Raw genomic sequence first — 23,057 nt, forward strand, 5'->3', positions numbered from 1 at the left:
GCCTGGCTTCTAGGCACTGCCAATACTTCACTAAGAGGGGATACCTGGACCTGGTATAAGGCTTGCGTACCATAAGTACCACCGACACACCAGGCCAGCTTCCTACATTGCTTTATAACAAGCCAAATTCAAATCTCAGATCATGAGCAACTTCACCTCCGAGACACGAGTCAACTAAAGCTGAATAGAAATGACAATAATAGGAAAATCTAAAACTGAAAACAAGTACTAAACTAGAAAGAAGAACAGATTAAAAAAAAGAATCTTACCTTCAATCATCCGTCGCTTGAGGCTTAAAAGAAAAAAGTACAGGATCTGCATTAGCTTCCCTACATACATTACATACCAACTGCTGATGTGGCCATAAACGATCAATACATCAGATAGGAGCGAAAGACAAAAGCTCTTATTCACCACTGTTCATCTGCTGAACTATGTGCTCATCACTGTATCAATCTTGGCGCAGACTTGCTGTGTATTGCATTAGTGCAGCGCTGTAAGACTACTACATGCATTTTGCCCCTTAAAAAACCCCAAGGAATCAGTTGAAGCAGCTGCTCAACTAGGAGAAAGAAAAAAAAAGCATGCAGCACATACGTATCGTGCATTTTATAATTTATAAACTTTGGAACATTTACGTTCCAATACTAGAGAGCATCCGTATAAGTCATACATCTAAAGTAAATTACAAAACCTATCAACAAACGTAACCAAATCAAACCCTTGAACAAAACAAATTAACCCAAGGCATAGTACTAACACCCCAACACACAGAATTACCAGTTTCATCCCAACGCGTCCCAATTCTCCGGCACCACACCCAGGGCAGTCTGGCAGGCCGCTAGTATTTGAACCAACTCGCTCTGTCGCCTCCTTTCTGGTGCACAGTTCACATAGTGTGGTCCTGCAAATTTAAAAGTGGCAAAATTAAGAGAGGCATTTGAAGTGTGTACATTAGTCCCTCAAGCACATTGCCACACAAGTCAGCCCTGTGCAATTTCAGATACAAGTGCATCCCTCATTCTTTTTCAGAGAGATTCCCATTTGTTTAATAATCATAAACAGCACATGGAGCCAGACTGGACTGCAGATCGCAAGAATTATATGCAATATTAAGAGCCCCTACATTCCATGCAACACAATCAATGCACCAAAAACATGCTGAGGCAAAGGGCTGAAGGACAATCTACTGAACAAGTTTAGCATAACTTATGTAAGGGGAATTTAACAGGCAAAATAAAGAATACTTCCTTAACTTCCACTTCCCTTCCAAATGGTTTAATCTCTTCAAAAACTAAAGTCTCTTCAATAAATGGGTTTGGTTTGTTACTTGCTTTTGCTGCTACAGATAAAAAGCACCAATGCCATGCAGTCAGTGCTCTTAATATACACATTCTTAGTCCAAGCGAGACTGGCGTTTTAAAATAGTCAGTTATGTGACTTTTGATTTTTAGCAAGCAATTCAACGTAGATTTGCATTACATTTGGGGTTAAAAACAACCACCTAGTTCTTTTCAAAACATATTTGAGCCATGCAATATCGAGAACATACACGTTTTTTAAATGGATTCTTTAGTGAAGGCAGTGAGAAACATAGCTTAAAAAATAAAATTAAACAAAAAAAAACAAATTAGCAGTTATAAGACTACGTTTACCTACTTTCATTAGTTGGGCGGTGTAGGAAGTTGGCTCTGTATTGAAAATGTCACTTACCCAGTGTACATCTGTTCGTGGCATCAGTCGCAGTAGATTCGCATGTTCTGCAATAGCTCGCCATCTGGTGTTGGGCCGGAGTGTTACAAGTTGTTTTTCTTCGAAGAAGTCTTTCGAGTCACGGGACCGAGTGACTCCTCCTTTTGTCTCCATTGCGCATGGGCGTCGACTCCATCTTCGATTGTTTTTCCCCGCAGAGGGTGAGGTAGGAGTTGAATTGTAGTAATAGCGCCCATGCAATGGAGTGACTAAGTATGCACCTATTTAAGGTTGAGATGATACATATATAAATAATTGAAGGTAACTTCCAAACTGCTACAGGCTCCCGGGGAGGCGGGTGGGCACATGCGAATCTACTGCGACTGATGCCACGAACAGATGTTGTAGGAAGTTGGCTCTGTATGTGCTATTTCAAAGTAAGGAATAGCATGCACAGAGTCCAAGGGTTCCCCTTAGAGGTAAAATAGTGGTAAAAAGAGATAATACTAATGCTCTATTTTGTGGTAGTGTGGTCGAGCAGTAGGCTTATCCAAGGAGTAGTGTTAAGCATTTGTTGTACATACACATAGACAATAAATGAGGTACACACACTCAGAGACAAATCCAGCCAATAGGTTTTGTTATAGAAAAATATATTTTCTTAGTTTATTTTAAGAACCACAGGTTCAAATTCTACATGTAATATCTCATTCGAAAGGTATTGCAGGTAAGTACTTTAGGAACTTCAAATCATCAAAATTGCATGTATACTTTTCAAGTTATTCACAAATAGCTGTTTTAAAAGTGGACACTTAGTGCAATTTTCACAGTTCCTAGGGGAGGTAAGTATTTGTTAGGTTAACCAGGTAAGTAAGACACTTACAGGGCTTAGTTCTTGGTCCAAGGTAGCCCACCGTTGGGGGTTCAGAGCAACCCCAAAGTCACCACACCAGCAGCTCAGGGCCGGTCAGGTGCAGAGTTCAAAGTGGTGCCCAAAACACATAGGCTAGAATGGAGAGAAGGGGGTGCCCCGGTTCCGGTCTGCTTGCAGGTAAGTACCCGCGTCTTCGGAGGGCAGACCAGGGGGGTTTTGTAGGGCACCGGGGGGGACACAAGTCCACACAGAAATTTCACCCTCAGCAGCGCGGGGGGCGGCCGGGTGCAGTGTAGAAACAAGCGTCGGGTTTTCAATGTTAGTCTATGAGAGATCTCGGGATCTCTTCAGCGCTGCAGGCAGGCAAGGGGGGGATTCCTCGGGGAAACCTCCACTTGGGCAAGGGAGAGGGACTCCTGGGGGTCACTTCTCCAGTGAAAGTCCGGTCCTTCAGGTCCTGGGGGCTGCGGGTGCAGGGTCTCTCCCAGGCGTCGGGACTTTAGGTTCAAAGAGTCGCGGTCAGGGGAAGCCTCGGGATTCCCTCTGCAGGCGGCGCTGTGGGGGCTCAGGGGGGACAGGTTTTGGTACTCACAGTATCAGAGTAGTCCTGGGGTCCCTCCTGAGGTGTTGGATCGCCACCAGCCGAGTCGGGGTCGCCGGGTGCAGTGTTGCAAGTCTCACGCTTCTTGCGGGGAGCTTGCAGGGTTCTTTAAAGTTGCTGGAAACAAAGTTGCAGCTTTTCTTGGAGCAGGTCCGCTGTCCTCGGGAGTTTCTTGTCTTTTCGAAGCAGGGGCAGTCCTCAGAGGATGTCGAGGTCGCTGGTCCCTTTGGAAGGCGTCGCTGGAGCAGGATCTTTGGAAGGCAGGAGACAGGCCGGTGAGTTTCTGGAGCCAAGGCAGTTGTCGTCTTCTGGTCTTCCGCTGCAGGGGTTTTCAGCTGGGCAGTCCTTCTTGTAGTTGCAGGAATCTAATTTTCTAGGGTTCAGGGTAGCCCTTAAATACTAAATTTAAGGGCGTGTTTAGGTCTGGGGGGTTAGTAGCCAATGGCTACTAGCCCTGAGGGTGGGTACACCCTCTTTGTGCCTCCTCCCAAGGGGAGGGGGTCACAATCCTAACCCTATTGGGGGAATCCTCCATCTGCAAGATGGAGGATTTCTAAAAGTTAGAGTCACTTCAGCTCAGGGCACCTTAGGGGCTGTCCTGACTGGTCAGTGACTCCTCCTTGTTTTTCTCATTATCTTCTCCGGCCTTGCCGCCAAAAGTGGGGCCTGGCCGGAGGGGGCGGGCAACTCCACTAGCTGGAGTGTCCTGCTGGGTTGGCACAAAGGAGGTGAGCCTTTGAGGCTCACCGCCAGGTGTGACAATTCCTGCCTGGGGGAGGTGTTAGCATCTCCACCCAGTGCAGGCTGTTACTGGCCTCAGAGTGACAAAGGCACTCTCCCCATGGGGCCAGCAACATGTCTCGGTTTGTGGCAGGCTGCTAAAACTAGTCAGCCTACACAGATAGTCGGTTAAGTTTCAGGGGGCACCTCTAAGGTGCCCTCTGTGGTGTATTTTACAATAAAATGTACACTGGCATCAGTGTGCATTTATTGTGCTGAGAAGTTTGATACCAAACTTCCCAGTTTTCAGTGTAGCCATTATGGTGCTGTGGAGTTCATGTTTGACAGACTCCCAGACCATATACTCTTATGGCTACCCTGCACTTACAATGTCTAAGGTTTTGTTTAGACACTGTAGGGGTACCATGCTCATGCACTGGTACCCTCACCTATGGTATAGTGCACCCGGCCTTAGGGCTGTAAGGCCTGCTAGAGGGGTGGCTTACCTATACTGCATAGGCAGTGAGAGGCTGGCATGGCACCCTGAGGGGAGTGCCATGTCGACTTACTCGTTTTGTCCTCACTAGCACACACAAGCTGGCAAGCAGTGTGTCTGTGCTGAGTGAGAGGTCTCCAGGGTGGCATAAGACATGCTGCAGCCCTTAGAGACCTTCCTTGGCATCAGGGCCCTTGGTACTAGAAGTACCAGTTACAAGGGACTTATCTGGATGCCAGGGTCTGCCAATTGTGGATACAAAAGTACAGGTTAGGGAAAGAACACTGGTGCTGGGGCCTGGTTAGCAGGCCTCAGCACACTTTCAATTGTAAACATAGCATCAGCAAAGGCAAAAAGTCAGGGGGCAACCATGCCAAGGAGGCATTTCCTTACAGATGTACACTGGGTAAGTGACATTTTCAGTTCGATGGCATCTGTCGCTGTAGATACGCATGTTCTGCATAGACTAGTAAGCAGTTATTTTCCCAAAAGCGGTGGATCAGCCTGTAGGAGTGGAAGTAGTCTGAAATAATGTTCTTAATACGGCTTGACCTACTGTGGCTTGTTGTGCGGCTAACACGTCTACACAGTAGTGCTTGGTGAATGTGTGAGGCGTAGACCATGTGGCTGCCTTACATATTTCTTGCATTGGGATGTTTCCTAAAAAGGCCATGGAAGCACCTTTCTTTCTGGTTGAGTGTGCCCTTGGTGTAATGGGCAGCTGTCGTTTAGCTTTAAGGTAGCAGATTTGGATGCATTTAACTATCCATCTGGCTATACCTTGTTTTGAAATTGGGTTTCCTGCGTGAGGTTTTTGAAAGGCAATAAAGAGTTGTTTAGTCTTTCTGATGTTTTTTGTTCTGTCAATGTAATACATCAATGCTCTTTTGACATCTAATGTATGTAGTGCCCTTTCAGCTACGGTATCTGGCTGTGGAAAGAACACTGGAAGTTCCACTGTTTGATTTAGATGGAACGGTGAAATAACCTTTGGCAAAAATTTAGGATTGGTCCTTAGGACGACTTTATTTTTGTGTAGTTGTATAAAAGGTTCCTGTATTGTAAACGCCTGAATCTCGCATGAGAAATGCCACCTTCCAGGTTAGGAACTGTATTTCGCAGGAGTGCATGGGTTAAAAAGGTGGACCCATAAGTCTAGTTAGGACAACATTTAGGTTCCATGAAGGAACAGGTAGTGTTCTTGGTGGTATAATTCTCCTAAGGCCCTCCATGAATGCTTTAATGACTGGTATCTTATATAGGGAAGTTGAATAGGTAGTCTGCAGGTATGCAGATATTGCTGCAAGGTGAATCTTGATGGAAGAGAAAGCTAGGTTAGATTTTTGTAAGTGAAGCAAGTAACCCACTACATGTTCTGGAGTTGTGTGTAATGGTTGTATTTGATTAATATGGCAGTAGCAAACAAACCTCTTCCATTTACTTGCATAGCAGTGCCTGGTGGATGGCCTTCTGGCTTGTTTTATGACTTCCATACATTCTTGGGTAAGTTGTAAGTGCCCGAATTCTAGGATTTCAGGAGCCAGATTGCTAGATTCAGCGATGCTGGATCTGGGTGTCTGATCTTTTGGTTGTGCTGTGTCAACAGATCTGGCCTGTTGGGCAATTTGATGCAGGGTACCACTGATAGGTCTAGCAGCGTTGTGTACCAGGGTTGCCTTGCCCAAGTTGGTGCTATCAATATGAGTTTGAGTTTGCTTTGACTGAGTTTGTTTACCAGGTAAGGAAGGAGAGGGAGAGGAGGAAAAGCGTAAGCAAATATCCCTGACCAGTTCATCCATAGGGCATTGCCTTGGGATTGTTTGTGTGGGTATCTGGATGCGAAGTTTTGGCATTTTGCGTTCTCCCTTGTCGCAAACAAGTCTATCTGAGGTGTTCCCCAGAGTTTGAAATAAGTGTTCAGAATTTGGGGGTGAATTTCCCATTCGTGGACCTGTTGGTGATCTCGAGAGAGATTGACTGCGAGTTGATTTTGGATCCCTGGTATAAACTGTGCAATTAGGCGAATTTGGTTGTGAATTGCCCAATGCCAAATTTTCTGTGCTAGCAGGCTTAACTGCGTGGAGTGCGTCCCTCCCTGCTTGTTTAGATAATACATTGTTGTCATGTTGTCTGTTTTGACAAGAATGTATTTGTGAACTATTATTGGTTGGAAAGCTTTTAGTGCTTGAAAAACTGCTAGAAGTTCTAGGTGATTGATATGCAGTTTTGTTTGATGTACGTTCCATTGTCCTTGTATGCTGTGTTGATCGAGGTGTGCTCCCCACCCTGTCATGGAAGCATCTGTTATTACGTATTGTGGCACTGGGTCTTGGAAAGGCCGCCCTTTGTTTAAATTTATGTTGTTCCACCACAGAAGCGAGAGCTAAGTTTGGCGGTCTATTAACACCAGATCTAGAAGGTGACCCTGTGCTTGAGACCACTGTGATGCTAGGCATTGTTGTAAGGGCCTCATGTGCAGTCTTGCGTTTGGGACAATGGCTATGCATGATGACATCATGCCTAGGAGTTGTAATACCATCTTTGCCTGTATCTTTTGTGTTGGATACATGCGTTGTATGATGGTGTTGAAATTTAGAATTCTCTGTGGACTTGGAGTGGCTACTCCCTTTGATGTGTCTATTATGGCTCCTAGGTATTGTTGTACCTTGCGCGGTAGAATGTTGGATTTTGTAAAGTTGACGGTGAACCCGAGTTTGAAGAGGGTTTGTATGATCTGATTTGTGTGATTGGAGCACTGTATGAACGAATGGGCCTTGATTAGCCAGTCGTCCAAATATGGGAACACATGTATTTGCTGCCTTATGTGTGCAGCGACTACCGCTAGACATTTGGTAAAGACTCTTGGTGCGGTTGTTAATCCGAAAGGCAGTACCTTGAATTGGTAATGTATTCCTTTGAATACAAACCTTAGGTATTTCCTGTGCGATGGGTGTATTGGTATATGGAAATAAGCATCCTTGAGGTCTAAAGTTGCCATGTAGTCGTGTAGTTTTAGCAATGGCAATACTTCTTGTAGTGTGACCATGTGGAAGTGGTCTGATTTGATGAAAGTATTCACTACTCTGAGGTCTAGGATTGGTCTCAGCGTTTTGTCCTTCTTTGGTATCAGAAAGTACAGTGAGTAAACTCCTGTGTTTATTTGTGTGTTTGGCACTAATTCGATTGCATTCTTTTGCAATAGTGCCTGCACTTCTATCTCCAGGAGATTGGAATGGTGTGTTAAATTTTGTGCTTTTGGTGGTATGTTTGGAGGGAATTGTAGAAATTCTATGCAATAACCATGTTGGATAATTGCTAGAACCCAAGAGTCTGTAGTGATTTCCTCCCATGCTTTGTAATAATGACCTATTCTTCCCCCCACTGGTGTTGTGTGGAGGGGGTGAGTGACCTGTGAGTCATTGTTTAGTAGTAGGGGTTTTGGGGCTTTGAAATCTCCCTCTATTTCTAGGGAATTGCCATCCTCTATATTGTCCCCGAAAACCTCCTCTATACTGTCCCTGGTAAGTGGACGGTGTTGCTTGTGAGGTGCTGGCTTGTGTGCTTTAACCCCGAAACCCCCCTCGAAAGGGCGTTTTACGGAATGTGCTGTAATTCCCTCTGCTCTGCGGGGAGTAGAGTGCGCCCATGGCTTTGGCAGTGTCCGTATCTTTTTTGAGTTTCTCAATCGCTGTGTCCACTTCTGGACCGAACAGTTCTTTTTCATTAAAAGGCATATTGAGAACTGCTTGTTGAATCTCTGGTTTAAATCCAGACGTTCGGAGCCATGCATGCCTTCTGATAGTTACAGATGTATTAATTGTCCGTGCAGCTGTATCTGCAGCGTCTATGGAGGAACGTATCTGGTTGTTGGAGATGGTCTGTCCCTCCTCAACCACTTGTTTTGCCCTATTTTGGAAGTCCTTGGGCAGATGTTCAATGAGATGTTGCATCTCGTCCCAGTGGGCTCTGTCATAGCGCGCAAGTAGTGCCTGGGAGTTCGCGATGCGCCACTGGTTTGCAGCTTGTGCTGCGACTCTTACCAGCTGCATCGAACTTGCGGCTTTCTTTATCTGGGGGTGGTGCATCTCCAGATGTGTGAGAGTTGGCCCTTTTCCTAGCTGCTCCTACAACAACAGAGTCTGGTGGCAGCTGTGTAGTGATGAAAACCGGGTCCGTAGGAGGCGGCTTGTACTTTTTTTCCCACCCTTGGTGTGATTGCCCTACTTTTGACCGGCTCCTTAAATATGTCTTTTGCGTGCCGGAGCATACCAGGGAGCATAGGCAGGCTTTGGTATGAGCTGTGGGTGGAGGAGAGCGTGTTGAACAAGAAATCATCCTCGACCTGTTCTGAGTGGAGGCTTACGTTGTGAAATTGTGCCGCTCTAGCCACCACCTGAGAGTACGCGGTGCTGTCTTCTGGTGGAGATGGCTTTGTAGGGTAGGCCTCCGGGCTGTTATCTGACACTGGGGCGTCGTATAGGTCCCATGCGTCCTGATCTTGGTCACCCTGGCTCATGGTGGTGTGAGCTGGGGAGTGTGATGGGGTTTGTGCTGGTGAAACGGTAATCACAGGCGGAGGAGAGGGTGGTGGTGTAACTCTTTTCACCACTTTTGGTTGTGGTGCTTGTTCTGTCTGGAACTCCAACCTACTCTTTCTCCTAATGGGGGGAAGGGTGCTTATTTTTCCTGTCCCCTGCTGAATGAAGATACGCTTTTGCGTATGGTCCACATCAGTTGCTTGTAGCTCTTCCTCAAACCTATGCTTTTGCATTTGGGAGGTTAGCGAGTGCTCTTCTGTATAAGAGCCTGAAGCTGGGTCGCTTGCAGTTTGTTTCGGCATCGAAACTTTGTCTGCGTGTTTTTTCGGCTCCGAGGTGACTTTTTTCCTTTTCGGGGCCGAAACCTCTCGCCGTCGATCTGTTTCGGTGCCGCTGTCTCGGCGTCGAGCCGTGTCCACACCGGCATCTCGGTGTCGAGGCTTGTCTCCAGCACTTTCTCGGTCCCGAGAAGGCTGCGTGCCGGTGTCTCGACCGAGTCGGACGATCTCGGCACTGTTTGGGCCTTTTTCGGTGCAGACGGTCGGTCACCGAATTTATGGGTCGAGCCATGGCCTGGTGGCAGTGGCGTCCCCTGGGCCTTGTAAATGTTTCTTTGTGAGGTTTTCGACGTCTTACTCACGGTTTGTGTGTCGTCGAATCCTTCGGAGTCTGAGTCTTGGATCGAGAAGGTACCTTCTTCTTCCTGTTCCTCGAACTCCCGTTGGGCTGTCGGTGCGGACGCCATTTGAAGTCTTCTGGCTCGACGGTCTCGGAGTGTTTTTCGGGACCGGAACGCACGACAGGCCTCGCAGGTGTCTTCGCTGTGCTCAGGTGACAGGCACAGGTTGCAGACCAAGTGTTGGTCTGTGTAGGGGTATTTATTGTGGCATTTGGGGCAGAAACGGAACGGGGTCCGTTCCATCGGCGTTCTTCAGCACGCGGTCGGGCCGACCAGGCCCCGACGGAGGATCGAAAGAACTACCCCGAAGGGCACCGGAGCTCTTCGATCTTCGATGCGGTGTGGAATCTAAGTACGCCGATCCCGAACACAACAATACCGACGAAAATCTTCCGAAATTAGCTAATTTTCCGTTCCGAAACTCGGAGCGACAGGAACACGTCCGAACCCGATGGCGGAAAAAAAAACAATCGAAGATGGAGTCGACGCCCATGCGCAATGGAGACAAAAGGAGGAGTCACTCGGTCCCGTGACTCGAAAGACTTCTTCGAAGAAAAACAACTTGTAACACTCCGGCCCAACACCAGATGGCGAGCTATTGCAGAACATGCGTATCTACAGCGACAGATGCCATCGAACATACTATTTCAAACTAAGAAATAGTGTGCAGAGTCCAAGGGTTCCCCTTAGAGGTAAGATAGTGGCAAAAAGAGAATACTAATGCTCTATTTTGTGGTAGTGTGGTCGAGCAGTAGGGCTTATCAGAGGGTAGTGTTAAGCATTTGTTGTACATACACACAGGCAATAAATGAGGAACACACTCAGAAAATTCCAGGCCAATAGGTTTTTGTATAGAAAAATATCTTTTCTTAGTTTATTTTAAGAACCACAGGTTCAAATTTTACAGGTAATCTCATTTGAAAGGTATTGCAGGTAAGTACTTTAGGAACTTTGAATAATCTTAATAGCATATATACTTTTTACATAAAACACATAGCTATTTTAAAAGTGGACACAGTGCAAGTTGACTGGTTTCAGGGGGCACCTCTAAGGTGCCCTCTGGGGTGTATTTTACAATAAAATGTACACTGGTATCAGTGTGCATTTATTGTGCTGAGAAGTTTGATACCAAACTTCCCAGTTTTCAGTGTAGCCATTATGGTGCTGTGGAGTCCGTGTTTGACAGACTCCCAGACCATATACTCTTATGGCTACCCTGCACTTACAATGTCTAAGGTTTGGCTTAGACACTGTAGGGGCACAGTGCTCATGCACTGGTGCCCTCACCTATGGTATAGTGCACCCTGCCTTAGGGCTGTAAGGCCTGCTAGAGGGGTGACGTATCTGTACTGCATAGGCAGTGTGAGGTTGGCATGGCACCCTGAGGGGAGTGCCATGTCGACTTACTCGTTTTGTCCTCACCAGCACACACAAGCTGACAAGCAGTGTGTCTGTGCTGAGTGAGGGGTCCCCAGGGTGGCATAAGATATGCTGCAGCCCTTAGAGACCTTCCCTGGCATCAGGGCCCTTGGTACCAGGGGGTACCAGTTACAAGGGACTTACCTGGATGCCAGGGTGTGCCAATTGTGAAAACAAAAGTACAGGTTAGGGAAAGAACACTGGTGCTGGGACCTGGTTAGCAGGCCTCAGCACACTTTCAATTCAAAACCTAGCATCAGCAAAGGCAGAAAGTCAGGGGGTAGCCATGCCAAGGAGGCATTTCCTTACACTTAGTTTATTTTAAGAACCACAGGTTCAAGATTTACAAGTAATACTTTAAATGAAAGGTATTTCACTCAGATATTCTAAGAACTTTGAATAATCACAATAGCATGCACAGTTTTGAAATAAATGGCAATAAGCTATTTTAAAAATGGACACTGGAAAAATCAACAGTTACTGGGGGAGGTAAGTATTAGTTATATTCACAGGTAATTAAAACACTTACAGGGTTTAAAGTTGGGTCCAAGGTAGCCAACCGTTGGGAGTTCAAGGAAATAGGGGTGCCCCGGTTCCAGTCTGCCAGCAGGTAAGTAACCACATCTTCTGAGGGCAGACCAGGGGGATTTTGTAGGGCACTGGGGGAGGGGGGGTTTATACGGACACAAGCAGGCACAGAAAGTACACCCTCAGCGGCACAGGGGCTGCCGGGTGCAGAGTGCAAACAGGTGTCGGGTTTCCTATAGGAATCAATGGGGAGACCCGGGGGTCTCTGCAATGATTTTCTGGGGGGGTGGGGTTCCTCGGGGTAGCCACCACCTGGGCTAGGTAGAGGGTTGTCTGGGGGCCGCTCCTGCACTGGAGTTTGGTTCGTTCAGGTCCTGGGGGGTGCAGTGCTGGTTCCAGGCGTCTGGTTCCTTGAAGAAGGCAGTCGCGGTCAGGGGGAGTGTAAGGAAATGCCTCCTTGGCATGGTTGCCCCCTGACTTTTTGCCTTTGCTGATGCTATGTTTACAATTGAAAGTGTGCTGAGGCCTGCTAACCAGGCCCCAGCACCAGTGTTCTTTCCCTAACCTGTACTTTTGTATCCACAATTGGCAGACCCTGGCATCCAGATAAGTCCCTTGTAACTGGTACTTCTAGTACCAAGGGCCCTGATGCCAAGGAAGGTCTCTAAGGGATGCAGCATGTCTTATGCCACCCTGGAGACCTCTCACTCAGCACAGACACACTGCTTGCCAGCTTGTGTGTGCTAGTGAGGACCAAACGAGTAAGTCGACATGGCACTCCCCTCAGGGTGCCATGCCAGCCTCTCACTGCCTATGCAGTATAGGTAAGACACCCCTCTAGCAGGCCTTACAGCCCTAAGGCAGGGTGCACTATACCATAGGTGAGGGTACCAGTGCATGAGCATGGTACCCCTACAGTGTCTAAACAAAACCTTAGACATTGTAAGTGCAGGGTAGCCATAAGAGTATATGGTCTGGGAGTCTGTCAAACACGAACTCCACAGCACCATAATGGCTACACTGAAAACTGGGAAGTTTGGTATCAAACTTCTCAGAACAATAAATGCACACTGATGCCAGTGTACATTTTATTGTAAAATACACCACAGAGGGCACCTTAGAGGTGCCCCCTGAAACTTAACCGACTGTCTGTGTAGGCTGACTAGTTCCAGCAGCCTGCCACACCAGAGACATGTTGCTGGCCCCATGGGGAGAGTGCCTTTGTCACTCTGAGGCCAGTAACAAAGCCTGCACTGGGTGGAGATGCTAACACCTCCCCCAGGCAGGAGCTGTGACACCTGGCGGTGAGCCTCAAAGGCTCACCCCTTTGTCACAGCCCAGCAGGGCACTCCAGCTTAGTGGAGTTGCCCGCCCCCTCCGGCCACGGCCCCCACTTTTGGCGGCAAGGCTGGAGGGAACAAAGAAAGCAACAAGGAGGAGTCACTGGCCAGTCAGGACAGCCCCTAAGGTGTCCTGAGCTGAGGTGACTCTGACTTTTAGAAATCCTCCATCTTGCAGATGGAGGATTCCCCCAATAGGGTTAGGATTGTGACCCCCTCCCCTTGGGAGGAGGCACAAAGAGGGTGTACCCACCCTCAGGGCTAGTAGCCATTGGCTACTAACCCCCCAGACCTAAACACACCCTTAAATTTAGTATTTAAGGGCTACCCTGAACCCTAGAAAATGAGATTCCTGCAACTACAAGAAGAAGGACTGCCTAGCTGAAAAACCCCTGCAGAGGAAGACCAGAAGACGACAACTGCCTTGGCTCCAGAAACTCACCGGCCTGTCTCCTGCCTTCCAAAGATCCTGCTCCAGCGACGCCTTCCAAAGGGACCAGCGACCTCGACATCCTCTGAGGACTGCCCCTGCTTCGAAAAGACAAGAAACTCCCGAGGACAGCGGACCTGCTCCAAGAAAGGCTGCAACTTTGTTTCCAGCAGCTTTAAAGAACCCTGCAAGCTCCCCGCAAAAGGCGTGAGACTTGCAACACTGCACCCGGCGACCCCGACTCGGCTGGTGGCGATCCAACACCTCAGGAGGGACCCCAGGACTACTCTAAGACTGTGAGTACAAAAACCTGTCCCCCCTGAGTCCCCACAGCGCCGCCTGCAGAGGGAATCCCGAGGCTTCCCCTGACCGCGACTCTTTGAAACCAAAGTCCCGACACCTGGGAGAGACCCTGCACCCGCAGCCCCCAGGACCTGAAGGACCGGACTTTCACTGGAGGAGTGACCCCCAGGAGTCCCTCTCCCTTGCCCAAGTGGAGGTTTCCCCGAGGAACCCCCCCCTTGCCTGCCTGCAGCGCTGAAGAGATCCCTAGATCTCCCATTGACTTCCATTACAAACCCGACGCTTGTTTCTACACTGCACCCGGCCGCCCCCGCGCTGCTGAGGGTGAAATTTCTGTGTGGACTTGTGTCCCCCCCGGTGCCCTACAAAACCCCCCTGGTCTGCCCTCCGAAGACGCGGGTACTTACCTGCAAGCAGACCGGAACCGGGGCACCCCCTTCTCTCCATTCTAGCCTATGTGTTTTGGGCACCACTTTGAACTCTGCACCTGACCGGCCCTGAGCTGCTGGTGTGGTGACTTTGGGGTTGCTCTGAACCCCCAACGGTGGGCTACCTTGGACCAAGAACTGAACCCTGTAAGTGTCTTACTTACCTGGTAAAACTAACAAATACTTACCTCCCCTAGGAACTGTGAAAATTGCACTAAGTGTCCACTTTTAAAACAGCTATTTGTGAATAACTTGAAAAGTATACATGCAATTTTGATGATTTGAAGTTCCTAAAGTACTTACCTGCAATACCTTTCGAATGAGCTATTACATGTAGAATTTGAACCTGTGGTTCTTAAAATAAACTAAGAAAAGATATTTTTCTATACAAAAACCTATTGGCTGGATTTGTTTCTGAGTGTGTGTACCTCATTTATTGTCTATGTGTATGTACAACAAATGCTTAACACTACTCCTTGGATAAGCCTACTGCTCGACCACACTACCACAAAATAGAGCATTAGTATTATCTATTTTTACCACTATTTTACCTCTAAGGGGAACCCTTGGACTCTGTGCATGCTATTCCTTACTTTGAAATAGCACATACAGAGCCAACTTCCTACAGGGAGCCTCTGGATTTCCTCTGCAGGCGTCACTGTGGGGACTCAGGGGGGTCAACTCTGGTTACTCACGGGCTCGCAGTCGTCGTGGAGTCGTCCCTGTAGTGTTAGTTTTCCACAGGTCGAGCCGGGGGCTTCAGGTGCAGAGTGGAAAGTCTCACGCTTCCGGCGGGAAACGTGTGGTCTTTAAAAGTTGCTTCTTTGTTGCAGAAAGTTGCAGTTTCATGAACAGGGCCGCTGTTCTCGGAGCTTCTTGGTCCTTTAGATGCAGGGTAGTCCTCTGAGGCTTCAGAGGTCGCTGGACCCTGTTGGATGCGTCGCTGTTGCAGTTTTCTTCGAACTAGGGAGACAGGCCGGTGGGGCTGGGGCAAAATCAGTTGTCGTCTCAGTCTTCACTGCAGGGCTTCAGGTCAGCAGTCCTTTAGGTTGCAGGAATCTATCTTCCTCGGTTCTGGGAGCCCCTAAATACTGAATTTAGGGGTGTGGTTAGGTCTGGGAGGGCAGTAGCCAATGGCTACTGACCCTGAGGGTGGCTACCCCCTCTTTGTGCCTCCTCCCTGTGAAGAGTGGGGCACATCCATAATCCTATTGGGGGAATCCTCCTACAAGATGGAGGTTTTCTAAAAGTAAGAGTCAACTCAGCTCAGGACACCTTAGGGGCTGTCCTGACTGGGGAGTGACTCCTCCTTGTTTTCCTTATTTTCTCCTCCAGCCTTTCCGCCAAAAGTGGGGTCAGTGGCCGGAGGGGCGGGCATCTCCACTAGCTGGGATGCCCTGTGGCGCTGTAACAAAGGGGGTGAGAGCCTTTGAGGCTCACCCCCAGGTGTTAGTTTCTGCAGGGGGAGGTGAGAAGCACCTCCACCCAGTACAGGCTTTGTTCCTGGCCACAGAGTGACAAAGGCTCTCCCCATGTGGCCAGGAACATGTCTGGTGTGTGGCAGGCTGGCAAAAACTAGTCAGCCCACTCTGGAAGTCTGGTATGTTTTCAGGGGGCATCTCTAAGATGCCCTCTGGTTGTATTTTACAATAGAGTGTACACTGGCATCAGTGTGCATTTATTGTGCTGAGAAGTTTGATACCAAACTTCCCAGTTTTCAGTGTAGCCATTATGGTGCTGTGGATTTCATGTTTGACAGACTCCCAGACCATATACTCTTATGGCTACCCTGCACTTACAATATCTAAGGTTTTCCTTACATACTGTAGGGGCATAGTGCTCATGCACATATGCCCTCACCTGTGGTATAGTGCACCCTGCCTTAGGGCTGTACGGCCTGCTAGAGGGGTGACTTACCTATGCCACAGGCAGCATGGCACTCTGAGAGGAGTGCCATGTCAACTTAGTCATTTTCTCCCCACCAGCATACAAACGCTGGCAAGCAGTGTGTATGTGCTGAGTGAGGGGTTCCCAGGGTGGCATAAGACATGCTGCAGCCCTTAGAGACCTTCCCTGGCTTCAGGGCCCTTGGTACCAGTTACAAGGGACTTAACTGAGTGCCAGTTGTGGAGACAAAGGTACAGTTTAGGGAAAGAACACTGGTGCTGAGGCCTGGTTAGCAGGGCCCAAGCACACTTTCAAATCATAACTTAGCATCAGCAAAGGCAAAAAGTCAGGTGGTAACCATGCCAAGGAGGCATTTCCTTACAGTCTGTCCATCTCCTGTTCCTAAAAGCAATGAATACATTTTAGACACAAGATTCCTGGTAATACAAGTCAAAAACTTCACAGCCTCAGCAGATTAGGTTTATAGGAAAAATCCTGTCCACTACTCTTGCATCTCACATCACAGCCTCTGCTAGCTACACTATACGTCCATGCCCCCGAAAGGTGCAAAAGCTTCAGCGTTCACGCTAAAGTGCTAAGGAGCAATCTGAACTTACCTCACACAAATACAAAAATCATGGTAAACTGAGTGTAAACACTAAATGTCAGCATTCTACATGTACATCTGAAATTATGGGAATCCAATAATGGTCCTCACGCATCCAGTTGGGCCGTAACAGACGAAAAGTTACATTAAACCTGCCTAAATTGTTATTTTTATCCATCAGTGCACAGACGTTAATGGGAATGTCAAAACATTGTGATGGAAGGACGACATCGGCATGAAGTAAAGCACTACACCTGTCTACGTCACATTCCAAAGTTGCACCAGTACTTCGCGCTCAACTAAGCTCAACTTATAACTTTAAAAAAAGCATTGTGTGACTAGTTAAATGCAAACACTGAAACCAGCCTTTGCGAGGACAATTATCCTTTAGCTTAATTCCTACACTTGATTATCGTGTAGGTCAACACTCTAAAATATAATTCAAAATAACATTTTCAGAAAAGAAAAAAAAACGTACTTTAGGTCAACATCCAAATACAGCAATTAGCAATAGAAAGGTGCCCGGTCAAACGCGTTAAGGGCCTTCCACTGAGCACCAACACATGGCGCTGCATGTTTAGTTACTTTTCATCCCATTGAGATTGAAGTATAATCTTTAGATTTAACAATGTTTCTGACAACTGTGACAAAGCGATTGTTAGGTGGAACACTACAACTGTAAATCAAAAAAACTAGAACACAAATTTCTAGACAAATGTATTTTTTTAGTCACCCAGATAAATCTCGATAAAGACTCACTCCCTGACCATACTTCTAGGTCCTCTCCAGGACTGAAACATCAAACCCACTACTTCAGCCATAGTCTACAACTTTGAAAAGCATCAAAAAGGTCAAATCTCTGTACAGAGAAAACTTTGAGAGGACCTGAATGCGAGGGAAAGCTGTGTTTTGGGAGCTCAATCAAATCAGACATACCGTTTTATACATTAAACACTACTGAACAAAAAAAAAAAAAAAGACAATCAAGCAAGTTAACGGACTACCTTAATGATATTAAATGTTACTATTATAGACTCCATCCGACAACATAATCGAACATTTACAGGTAGATCAATCTCTTGCAATGGAAAGAGCGGGTTCCTTAATGCTTGCGCTTTCGACCACAATCCTGTCTAGTGAAAAGTCTTGGATGAATCAGTTCTTGTAGGTTTCATCAGGCGCTCAGTGAGAGAGTTCAAGTTACTATCATCATACATCCCAATTCTGAAAGTGAACCCTACCAATGGACAATTCTCACCTGATGAAGGATCTGCACAGGCAAGCTTCAGAAATACTTTGCTCAAGACTACCAAGAGCTGACATTTTCACCTAAACAAAGAAACGCATACGTTGTTTTCTATTTTCCAGGCAGAGAAGTATTTTCATTGTTTTTGCCACATTACTCCCCCTAAAGATTATTTTGGTGGCTAAAGCAGCACTGAAAAAAGGTCCACAAGCAGGCACTAGTGTGGAGTCAACTTGTATCTACACCAAGCCAAGGGCTACCCTAGTCAAACAACCTCAGACAAATGGAACGGTAGGAGTATAATCAGCATTACTCATATGGCAGAATCAGTTTCATCATTGGTTGTTTATTAATTTCCCTTGGCCTCCACAATATCCCCACACAAAAAACATCTACCACTTGAGGCTTTGCTTAAGGGAAGCACTGAATGGATGACTGTTTAACCACGTACCAGTAATATGGACTGGGGGATGCGCAGTAGCACTTACAAAGACAAGGAGAGTGAACTTGCAAATGCTAAGCAAGGCTTCTCGGCGTATCCCAATAACCAAGGCAAACTTACCCGCAGGCAACAATCCTAAGAGCTGGCCCCTTTAACACCTGGGAAGAAAAGCAGAAATATATAGTTCAGTTGGAGAGGACACTAGTTTTGTAGAAATACTACAGCCAGACTGGCATCTGTATCAGGTTGATGAATGTATCCTCATGTGGATCGGAGACCTGATTCTAATTATCACATACAAATCCCATGATAACACAGCATTATGAAGTACAAATGAAGCTATCAAGCTTGGCATTACACTGTACCAATCAATCCCTCTCGAAGCACTGAACAGCCAAGCCATTGGCAGAGCAGGACTGCAGGTGTCTAGTGGCATTGGAAATACCATACCATGTTGCCCGATAAAGTGATTACGTCATTGCATTAGTGTAGGAAGCTGGCTCTGTATGCACTATTTCAAAGTAAGGAATAGTATGCACAGAGTCCAAGGGTTCCCCTTAGAGGTAAGATAGTGGCAAAAAGAGATAATACTAATGCTCTATTTTGTGGTAGTGTGGTCGAGCAGTAGGCTTATCCAAGGAGTAGTGTTAAGCATTTGCTGTACATACACACAGGCAATAAATGAGGAACACACACTCAGACAAACCCAGCCAATAGGTTTTGTTATAGAAAAGGAAAATGTCACTTACCCAGTGTACATCTGTTCGTGGCATTAGTCGCTGCAGATTCACATGTTGTGCATAGTCCGCAGTATGGTGTTGGGTCGGAGTGTTACAAGTGGTTTTTCTTCGAAGAAGTCTTTGAGTCACGAGACCGAGGGACTCCTCCTTTGTTCCATTGCGCATGGGCGTCGACTCCATCTTAGATTGTTTTCCCCGCAGAGGGTGAGGTAGGAGTTGTGTATGTTAGTAATAGTGCCCATGCAATGGATTGAATAAGTATGTACCAAATAAGGTTTAAGTAATATATTTACAAATGTACAAATGTTGAAGATAACTTCCAAACGGCTTCAGGCTCCCGGGGAGGCGGGTGGCACATGTGAATCTTCAACGACTAATGCCACGAACAGATGTACACTGGGTAAGTGACATTTTCAGTTCGATGGCATCTGTCGCTGTAGATACACATGTTGTGCATAGACTAGTAAGCAGTTATCTCCCCAAAAGCGGTGGCTCAGCCTGTAGGAGTGGAAGTAGTCTGAAATAAAGTTCTTAGTACGGCTTGACCTACTGTGGCTTGTTGTGCGGATAGCACGTCTACACAGTAGTGCTTAGTAAATGTGTGAGGCGTAGACCATGTGGCTGCCTTACATATTTTGTGCATTGGAATATTCCCTAGGAAGGCCATGGTAGCGCCTTTCTTTCTGGTTGAGTGTGCCCTTGGTGTAATGGGCAGTTGTCTTTTTGCTTTAAGGTAGCAGATTTGGATGCACTTAACTATCCATCTGGCTATACCCTGTTTCAATATTGGGTTTCCTGCGTGAGGGTTTTGAAATGCAATACACAGTTTGGTTTTTCTGATGTTTTTAGCTCTGTCGATGTAGTACATTAGTACTCTTTTGACGTCTAAGGTATGTAGTGCCCTTTCAGCTATGGAATCTGGCTGTGGGAAGAACACTGGTAGTTCTACCGTTTGATTTAAGTGGAACGGTGAAATAACTTTTGGTAAAAATTTAGGATTGGTCCTTAGGACTACTTTATTTTTGTGTAGTTGGATAAAATGTTCTTGTATTGTAAACGCCTGAATTTCACTTACTCTTCTTAGAGATGTGATGGCAATGAGAAATGCAACCTTCCACGTTAAGAATTGTATTTCGCAAGAGTGCATGGGTTCAAAAGGTGGACCCATGAGTTGTTAAGACGATGTTGAGGTTCCATGAAGGAACGGGTGGTGTCCTTGGTGGTATAATTCTTTTGAGGCCTTCCATAAATGCTTTAATGACAGGTATCCTAAATAGTGAAGTTGAATGGGTAATCTGCAGGTATGCAGATATTGCTGCTAGGTGTATCTTAAATGGAAGAGAAGGCCAGGTTCGATTTTTGTAAGTGTAGTAAGTAACCCACTACATCTTTTGGAGATGCGTGTAATGGTTGAATTTGATTATGATGGCAATAGCAAACAAATCTTTTCCATTTGCTTGCATAGCAGTGTCTAGTGGATGGTCTTCTGGCTTGCTTTATGACTTCCATACATTCTTGTGTGAGGTCTAAGTGTCTGAATTCTAGGATTTCAGGAGCCAGATTGCTAGATTCAGCGATGCTGGGTTTGGATGCCTGATTTGTTGATTGTGTTGCGTTAACAAATCTGGCCTGTTGGGCAACTTGACGTGGGGTACTACTGATAGGTCTAGCAGTGTTGTGTACCATGGTTGTCTTGCCCACGTTGGTGCTATCAGTATGAGTTTGAGTTTGTTTTGACTCAATTTGTTTACTAGATATGGAAGGAGAGGGAGAGGGGGAAAAGCGTACGCAAATATCCCTGACCAGTTCATCCATAGGGCATTGCCTTGAGACTGCATGTGTGGGTATCTGGATGCGAAGTTGTGGCATTTTGCGTTCTCCTTCGTTGCAAATAAGTCTATTTGAGGTGTTCCCCAACGTTTGAAGTAAGTGTTTAGAATGTGGGGGTGAATTTCCCACTCGTGGACCTGTTGGTGATCGAGAGAGATTGTCTGCAAGTTGATTCTGGATCCCTGGAATAAACTGTGCTATTAGGCGAATGTGGTTGTGCATTGCCCATTGCCATATTTTTTGTGCCAGCAGGCACAGCTGTGTCGAGTGTGTCCCTCCCTGTTTGTTTAGATAATACATTGTTGTCTGTTTTGACAAGAATGTATTTGTGAGTTATGATTGGTTGAAATGCTTTTAATGCTTGGAAAACTGCTAGTAGTTCGAGGTGATTTATATGCAGCTTTCTTTGATGTACGTCCCATTGTCCTTGTATGCTGTGGTGATTGAGGTGTGCTCCCCACCCTGTCATGGAAGCATCTGTTATTACGTATTGTGGCACTGGGTCTTGGAAAGGCCGCCCTTTGTTTAAATTTATGTTGTTCCACCATAGAAGCGAGAGGTATGTTAGGCGGTCTATCAACACCAGATCTAGAAGCTGACCATGTGCTTGAGACCATTGTGATGCTAGGCACTGTTGTAAGGGCCGCATGTGCAACCTTGCGTGTGGGACAATGGCTATGCATGAGGACATCATGCCTAGTAGTTGTAATATCATCTTCGCCTGTATTTTTTGTGTTGGATACATGCGTTGTATAATCTTTTGGAAATTTTGAACCCTTTGTGGACTTGGAGTGGCTATTCCCTTTGTTGTATCTATTGTGGCTCCTAGGTATTGTTGTACCTTGCACGGCAGAATGTGTGATTTTGCATAGTTGATGGTGAAACCAAGTTTGTAGAGGGTTTGCATGACCTGATCTGTGTGGTGCTTGCACTTTGTCAGTGAGTCGGTCTTGATTAGCCAGTCGTCTAGATACGGGAATACGTGTATTTGCTGCCGTCTACTGCTAGGCACTTTGTGAAGACTTGGTGCAGTTGTTAAACCGAAGGGCAATACCTTGAATTGGTAATGTATACCTTTGAATACGAACCTTAGGTATTTCCTGTGCGACGGATGTATTGGTATGTGGAAATACGCGTCTTTGAGATCTAAGGTGGTCATGTAGTCCTGTTGCTTTAGCAATGGTAACACTTCTTGTAGCGTGACCATGTGAAAGTGTTCTGATTTGATGTAGGTGTTTAGTGTTCTGAGGTCTAGGATTGGTCTCAGTGTTTTGTCCTTTTTTGGTATTAGGAAGTACAGTGAATAAACTCCTGTGTTTATTTGTGTCTTTGGTACTAGTTCTATTGCGTTCTTTTGCAATAATGCTTGAACTTCTATTTCCAGAAGGTCTGAATGTTGTTTTGATAAATTCTGTGCTTTTGGTGGTATGTTTGGAGGGATTTGTAGAAATTCTATGCAATAACCATGTTGGATAATTGCTAAGACCCAAGTGTCTGTAGTTATTTCCTCCCATGCTTGGTAATACGGACCTATTCTTCCCCCCACTGGTGTTGTGTGGAGGGGATGAGTGACATGTGAGTCACTGCTTGGTTGTAGGGGTTTTGGGGCTTTGAAATTTTCCCCTATTCCTAGGGAATTGTCCTCTGTATTGGCCCCGAAAGCCTCCCCTTTGGTACTGTCCCTGGTAGCTGGACGGTGTTGCCTGTGAGGTGCTGGCTTGTGTGGCTTGACCCCGAAACCCCCCTCTAAAAGTTGTTTTGCGGAAGGTGCTGTAAGTGCCTCTGCTCTGCGGGGAGTAGAGTGCGCCCATGGCTTTAGCAGTGTCAGTGTCTTTTTTGAGTTTCTTAATCGCCGTGTCCACTTCTGGTCCGAAAAGTTGTTTCTCATTGAATGGCATATTGAGCACTGCCTGCTGTATCTCTGGTTTAAAACCAGACGTTCTTAGCCATGCGTGCCTTCTTATAGTGACAGATGTGTTAATTGTCCTTGCAGCTGTGTCCGCTGCATCCATAGAGGAGCGTATCCGATTATTAGATATGTTCTGTCCTTCCTCAACCACCTGTTTCGCCCTTTTTTGTAGCTCTTTGGGTAGATGCTCAATGAGGTGTTGCATCTCGTCCCAATGGGCTCTGTCATAGCGCGCAAGTAGTGCTTGAGAGTTAGCGATGCGCCACTGGTTTGCAGCTTGTACTGCGACTCTTTCCGGCTGCATCGAACTTGCGGCTTTCTTTATCTGGGGGCGGTGCATCCCCAGAT

The 23,057-nt window shown here is 46.6% G+C and overlaps 3 non-coding genes across 3 annotated transcripts; all 3 read right to left on the reverse strand.

Moving 5' to 3' along the window:
• Nucleotides 1-371: 371 nt before the first annotated feature.
• On the reverse strand, nt 372-455 carry LOC138294397 (small nucleolar RNA snR60/Z15/Z230/Z193/J17). Its single transcript, XR_011203412.1, has one exon. It is a non-coding gene; the product is annotated as a small nucleolar RNA snR60/Z15/Z230/Z193/J17 (small nucleolar RNA).
• Nucleotides 456-992: 537 nt separating this feature from the next.
• On the reverse strand, nt 993-1,067 carry LOC138294358 (small nucleolar RNA SNORD79). The gene has a single exon (XR_011203373.1). It is a non-coding gene; the product is annotated as a small nucleolar RNA SNORD79 (small nucleolar RNA).
• A 16,992-nt stretch (nt 1,068-18,059) lies between these two features.
• On the reverse strand, nt 18,060-18,132 carry LOC138294374 (small nucleolar RNA SNORD47). Its single transcript, XR_011203390.1, has one exon. It is a non-coding gene; the product is annotated as a small nucleolar RNA SNORD47 (small nucleolar RNA).
• Nucleotides 18,133-23,057: the final 4,925 nt, after the last annotated feature.

Source organism: Pleurodeles waltl, chromosome 4_2, assembly GCF_031143425.1.
Source record: "Pleurodeles waltl isolate 20211129_DDA chromosome 4_2, aPleWal1.hap1.20221129, whole genome shotgun sequence".
Classification (NCBI taxonomy): Eukaryota; Metazoa; Chordata; class Amphibia; order Caudata; family Salamandridae; genus Pleurodeles; species Pleurodeles waltl.